This window comes from Corylus avellana, chromosome ca6 (genome assembly GCF_901000735.1).
Source record: "Corylus avellana chromosome ca6, CavTom2PMs-1.0".
Classification (NCBI taxonomy): Eukaryota; Viridiplantae; Streptophyta; class Magnoliopsida; order Fagales; family Betulaceae; genus Corylus; species Corylus avellana.
In genome coordinates, this window is record NC_081546.1 from 14,078,383 (window position 1) to 14,085,391 (window position 7,009).

Genomic DNA, 7,009 nt, shown 5'->3' on the forward strand with positions numbered 1-7,009 from the left:
AACATGTAAAATTTGTTTTTGTACCGCTGGTGATGTGTAAGTGGCATTTTTGGGAGCTTTAGCGATCACTTCAGCAAGTTGTTCATTATATGAAATTGTCAAACCCAATATCTCAAGAAAATTTCCACAATTTGTAGAACTCACACTTTCATCCCGACCTCTGAAAGCAACACCTTGAAATGCAAGCACTCGAACAACATCAATTGAGGCTTTCAACTGCAGTCGATTGTTTGCAATTTGTTCAGAAGTGAGCTTTTCAAACACATTCTGTATATGTTGAGATTGGTTCTTTAAATCTTCATATGACTTCTCAGCAACTCTGTGAAATGAAGTAGGATCTTTTCCTATATGATTGAGAAAAGCACAATCTTTTCCATTTCTAACTTTCTTCCAATTCCTGAATCCATCTATAGTGAATACACGTTGTGTAAAATGCCCAGATGGCTTATTAAAGAGAAAACAAGGTAGACAAAAGGCTGTATCTTTCTCATGTGAATATTCAAGCCATGAATGAAATAGATTGTACCACGAAGGTTGAAAGCTACGAAGATGACTTTCTTTTCCAGATTTCGGGTAATTTGAGATCGGAGGTCGGTACGGACCAGCATTAATGTAAGCTCGTCAAATTTCAGCTCAATGATTAACATCATATTCCCATATCTGACGACGCAATCCAGGATCAAACTCCAATGAACTAATATCAAATTCATTGCCATCAACTCTCCGAAGTCTTTTAGAAGAATTTTCAGAAATTGGGATATCAGAAGTTGGCGATGATGTATCACCAATGTTGACATTTGAAGTTTGTGCATTTTTTTCGTTTGAAAAAGTCAAGTATTGTATTTGACTTTTCCATCATCTATAAACAAAGTTGGGAGAAAGCATAAATAAATAATATCAGAAATTGATGGCTCTAGTTGGCCGAGCATGTGCGTAAATTGGCTAACCAGGAAATACAAATGAATCATTGGATGGGGAAGTAAATCATTCGAGGAATAATTAACCCTATCAAACAAATAATATACGCATGTATTACATTATTACATTTCCGTACATACATAAAGAAAATAACAAAAAAAAAAAAAAAAAATCAAAGAAATTCCCAAAATTCGGACTTAAGTAAACCAACCCAAAGTCTCACAATTCACAACTCTTCACAATTTCTTGCTCTTTTTTTTTTTTTTTTTGGATAAATAAGCACCTTCATTAAAAGCAAGACAAACCAAATACAAAGTATCACCGAATACAAGCCCTTCAAAAGGTCTAAAACAAAGCCTCACAGAGGCTGAACACCAACAAAACAAATCACAAAGCTGCAAAACATACTAGCAGTAGAACAAAACAACGAAATCGTGAACAGAAAACCAACTAAACCAGAGGAGACCAACCAGTAACTATAGAACCAATATTAAGAAAGCAAAAGCAAGTCTGCTGGTATATTCCATAAAGAGCAAAGCACAAGGTTTTCCCCACGATTATAATCCCACGATTGTAATTATAATCCCACGATTATATAACGAAATTTAAAAGAAAATTATAAGAATTTTACCTCCCGCAGCAGTGCTCTCTTTCTCAATTTGAAACTCTCTCTCTCTCTCTCAAATTCTCAATCTCTGTATCTCGACTAGGGGACGAAGTGAGGAACTGAGGAAGAGAAGGGGGTATCGAGTGCCTATTTTGTTGAGGGATGGGGCGCCTATTTTTTGAGGGGCTATTTTTTTCCCTTTTTTTTTTTTTTGGCTATTTTTTTGGGGATCGGGCACCTATTTTTTATTTTTTGCCTATTTGTTTTCATGGATTGACGCCTATTTTTTTTGGCTTTTTTTTGGGGAAGGGGCGCCTATCTGGGGACCAATTTTTCTTTTGGAAACCAGATAGATTTTTTTTTTTTTCTTTTTTTTTTTTTTTTTTTTTTTTTTTAAGGAAATGGGGACCATGGCCCCAGCCGGTCCCGCCCCTCCTCCGTCTCTGGTCGGTTCCTTACAATATCTCTCACTCTCTTGCCCAGACATCTCTTTTGCAGTCAATAAAGTTTGACAATTTCTCCAACGGCCAACAATCCCACACTGGACTGCTGTAAAGCGAATATTGAGGTATTTGAAACATACTTTGTTCTATGGGTTACTTATTCTCAAAAACTCAGTCTCGCAATTACATGCTTACTTTGATGCCAATTGGGCTGGTTGCCCCGATGATCGCCGTTCTATTGGTGGCTATTGCATTTTTATTGGGAGTAATCTTATATCTTGGAGCTCTCGTAAACAAGCCACTGTCTCACGTTCAAGCACCGAAGCCGAATACTGCTCACTTGCCAATACAACGGCTGAAATTCAGTGGCTCCAGTCCCTTTTCAAAGAACTTGGTATATTCCTATCTGCACCTCCCATCCTATGGTGTGACAATCTTGGCGCAACCTACCTAACAACCAATCCCATGTTTCACGCTCGTACCAAACATATCGAAATAGATTTTCATTTCGTTTGTGATAAGGTTGCTGCAAAATCCTTGATGGTCCGATTTATTTCTACAAAAGATCAAAAAGCTGATATCTTTACTAAACCTTTGGTCTCTACACGCTTCGATGTTCTCCGTAGCAATCTCAGCATCACTGAAATTCCGCTTCAATTGAGGGAGCATATTAAGACATTAGAAGATATTGTGCCACAATCCTCTCCTACACTCACGATCACATCTGTCAAGGAGGACTCAACAAGGAAGCATACAGCTGGGAGGAAATATCCAGCTCAAGTTATTGCGCCAGAAGCTTCTAAACATTATACAAGGAAACACGCAGCTGGAGATTCATGCCAAGAGTCAAATACACCTTCATAAGGAAAACATTAAAAGACAAAACGCTCCAGCAATTAACATGACACTTCTGTAATAAATTAGATTGTCAATCAGTAGAAATTTCCTTGTAAAAGTCACTCTCGTGGCTTGTATATAATGTACCACATACATTGGTTTTAAATCAACAAAGTGAGAAGATTATCGCAAAGAGAATTGTTTGTCATTATAGGTAGTATTCATGACATTGTTTTTTTAGAGCAATCTGCTCTTGTTGTTTAGAGTTTTATACTCTAGATTTTGTTTGGAATGAATAAAGTTGATCATTTACTCAAAAAAAAAAAAAAAAAAAAGCCATAAGACTACATTTGCTCTTATTTCACTTGATGATTTTTCAATACAAATGGTCCCTACTTATAAAGATGTGGAGATAATATAAAATGATATGGTTGATAAAATCAAATTAAACTTGGAGGTATCTAATTTGATTTTATCAATTAAATCAATGCTAATATATTCTCATGATATTAAATTTTACACAATAGAATTTACTGTTAACTTTAAACATATAATTAAACGAGATAAAACATCAAGAAGAGAAAAAGATTCACAAAATAATAAAAAGCAATGAAACACTATCACTAAAGACTATAAACTAGTCAATATTTTCACAAAATGACAAAAGTAATCAAACACAAACCAGCAATCACGTGGGAGAAAAGGATCGATATTAAGCAAAGATGATTTTTGCCTCTTTTTTTTTTTTTTTTTTTTTTTTTTTTAATTCAATGCGAAAACATACTATAATGAAAGATTCTTGATCTAGATGGAAAAGAGAATAGGAGATTCTAATTTTTTTTTTTTTTTTGCCTTCTTTGTTTTTTCTAAGCTGATCGCAGCTTGCAAAAGATGATCGCAGCGCTTCTTTAGTTCCTTTGTTTGCTCCCATGCATGTTTTTTTTTTTTTTTTTTTATTTTGTATTTTATTTCATAATTGTAAACTAAAACTTGTGGCACCCTTGCAAATAAATGGTTTTGAAGTTTCAAAATGGAGAGATGTTATTTTTCTATTTCACATTCAGCTTCATTCATATTTTTAAAAAAATGTAAAACGTACATGTGAGTCATACTGATTCAATAGTAGATTTAAAAAAGAGTTGGACAAGAAATGAATATGAGTTGGAGGAATAATAAGTCTCTTCGAATATATATATATATATATATATATATATTTTGGTAGTCTCTAGAATATATAGGCCGAGGCCAGCCAGTCAGTAGAATGGGGGTATATATTTTGGTAGTCTCTAGAATATATAGGCCGAGGCCAGCCAGTCAGTAGAATGGGGGTATATATATATATTTTGGTAGTCTCTAGAATATATAGGCCGAGGCCAGCCAGTCAGTAGAATGGGGGTATATATATATATTTTGGTAGTCTCTAGAATATATAGGCCGAGGCCAGCCAGTCAGTAGAATGGGGGCAAGTCTAAGAATTTGGCCCATTTATACTAAATTATAATTAAGGAAACTTTTCAAAAGACGAGTGGGGAGGCAAAAGTTCAATCCGGTTTCCTTTGATTCCCATGTGTATTTCCAGCCTTACAACTTTCTTTGGTTTCCAACTCTAGCTGATTTTTCCATCTGCAGGTTATATTTGGCGTCAAGTTTTTCTATAATTGATCTTTTTATGCTACATATTTTAATTAATTAAGCTGACTATCGTCCAATTATGTTGATACGTCCTCTCGCTTGATAGTCAAATTAAAAGTTTTTGTTTGACGGCATTACAGTTCAACAATGGCGACTATCTAGATGCATGGACGAAATTAATCAACCTAGCTACAAGACGCAAACAAGTAATTGTTCTTTCGTTTTCAAGCTAATTTTCTTTTACTATAGATAATATATATGTCAAAAATGGGTGCTTGAAACTTGGAAAGGAAGTGTCTTACTTTTCTTTCTCATCAATATTGGAAGTGTCAAACGACCCACAACTTGTTACAATTCCAGCCACATGTGATAGACGTAAGAAATTCTATTTAAGTATGTCCCTTATGTCACATATATTATTGTAATTATAAAATTACGGTGTTCAATATTCTATTCCAATTTGAAGCTTATTATGTAAATCAAATATTATGAATTAAATGACTGATTTAATTCTTGTGGAACAAGTATTTGATTTCAATCAAATATTCTGAATTAAATCACTGATTTAATTCTTGTGGAACAAGTATTTGATTTAATTAATGATTTAATATTTGTGGAATCAATTAGCTGTATTGATTGATTTTTTATTCCTTGATGGGAGGAATAATTAAGGTAACAGCTCTAATTGAGAGTCCCCTGACCTACCTATAAATAAGGCATGTGTATTCCATCAATTGGCACTCACTGGTAGGCATAGGTCAGAAGAACCTCTCAATAATATTGTTTTTAGTTTTAGTTTGATTGCTGTGGAGTCGTTCTTCAAGCTGCTTGAGCAAAGCAATGGCCGGAGGTACATATACATATATATATTAAATTTCCGCTGCTAATTATATTGTTAATTAGCATTTATATATATTCAATATTTTACATGTGGTATCAGAGCCACCTCTAATCCATATTTGCTCAGTTTAATTTTGAGATATGCCTGCTATAAAAATTTTATTTTTTGTTTCAATAATACTTTATTTTGTTTATTGATTATTGAAACAAAATTGTGAAGAGGAGCATAAAGTATATTGAAATTGAATGAAAGCCACGACCACTCACTGGTCTGTTTAACTCTTATTTTTTACCATATTGCCATGCTCCCTGTACGAAACCCATTTTTTCCCCTTTTGTGTTTGGAAAATCTGGAGGAGCAGAAACCCACGCCACACCCATGGCTAACCCATGCACCGTGACCCACTGCCCTGGCCCCCACTAGCAGCGGCGTTGGCCGCATAAGGTGAGCACTGGCGGCCCGATGAGGACCGCCGTGGCTCAATGCAGCGGCAATCCCTTACGGGCTGCCTGTGGGTAACGGAGCCACCAATTTCCTCTGCCGTCAGTGGTGTTTTGCCGCGTACAGTGAGGAGCGGTCCATCACGGACCGCCCATAAGGACTAACGGTGATGGCGATTTTGGTCGTCTGGGGCCACTGTACGGTGGCTTTCCACGGCTGCCGCATGGAGCAAGCGGCGCGGCCCGCCTGTGAAAGGATAACGGCGGCAGCTCCTACTAGTTGCTCGTTGGTTGGATGAGACGGCCCACTCTGGTGGTTGCCGATCTCAAATGACCATTTTGGGCGGCGGCCCTGCGTGGTCGGCGCATACGGAAGAGCGGCGAAGGCGGCGGCGCAAGGGCTAGGGTTCCCGAGTTAGGACTTAAGGATGCCGGGTAGGGTTTTCAAACCCATAAGGAAACCGGGTCTAGTGGTTTTGGGCCATTGGGTATGGGCTTTACTTTACCCAAACCCAATTCAGTTTAAAAAAAAAAAGGTTTATTAAGTGGGCTAACCCGATTGGGCCAACCCAATACAGAAACCAAAGGCTGACCCAATAAGGAAGCCCAACCCGATAACCCATTCAGTTTTTTTTTTTAAAAAAAACAAAACAAAAAGGGCTTATTGGGTTTCGAACTTAGGCTCTTAAGGAATAAAGAGCCTAAGGTCACTTTAAGACCATTGGGCTATTCAGTTTATTATGCTTTAATATTGCATTTATATTTATCTTATCTTTTAAATTGTTCAGTATTAAATTATTATTTCTTTAATGCATGAACTTAAGGATACATTTATTAATTGTTTAAATATAAATTGTTTGATGCCTGGACCTGAGAATAATTAACTAAATCTCATGTATTGGTGAATGTTTATGGTACTATCCAAAATTGCAATCGGAAAGCTCTGGCAAGGCAAGTCATGAGACTTAAGTGTGCCGTTGTGCGCCCCCCCGCTTACCTGGGACACTATCCGGTTGTACTTTGGAAAAATACTGTTTACCCACTAACATGATGGTTTTGTCTTTTGTTCTTGGGAACTTTATTTTGGCATCTATACAGTTAATGATGTTAATGAAGTCGTGATTATCATAATAATTTTTGGGAGAGCCACAGCATCCCGATTTTATGGTGATAATTGCATCAAGATCATATATATGAACTTCATACGAAAAATTAACATCATGTTGTAATTAATTCATAAATTTAATTTGCCAATCCCCACAGGGACGTTTTTATTTTTATGAATTAATTA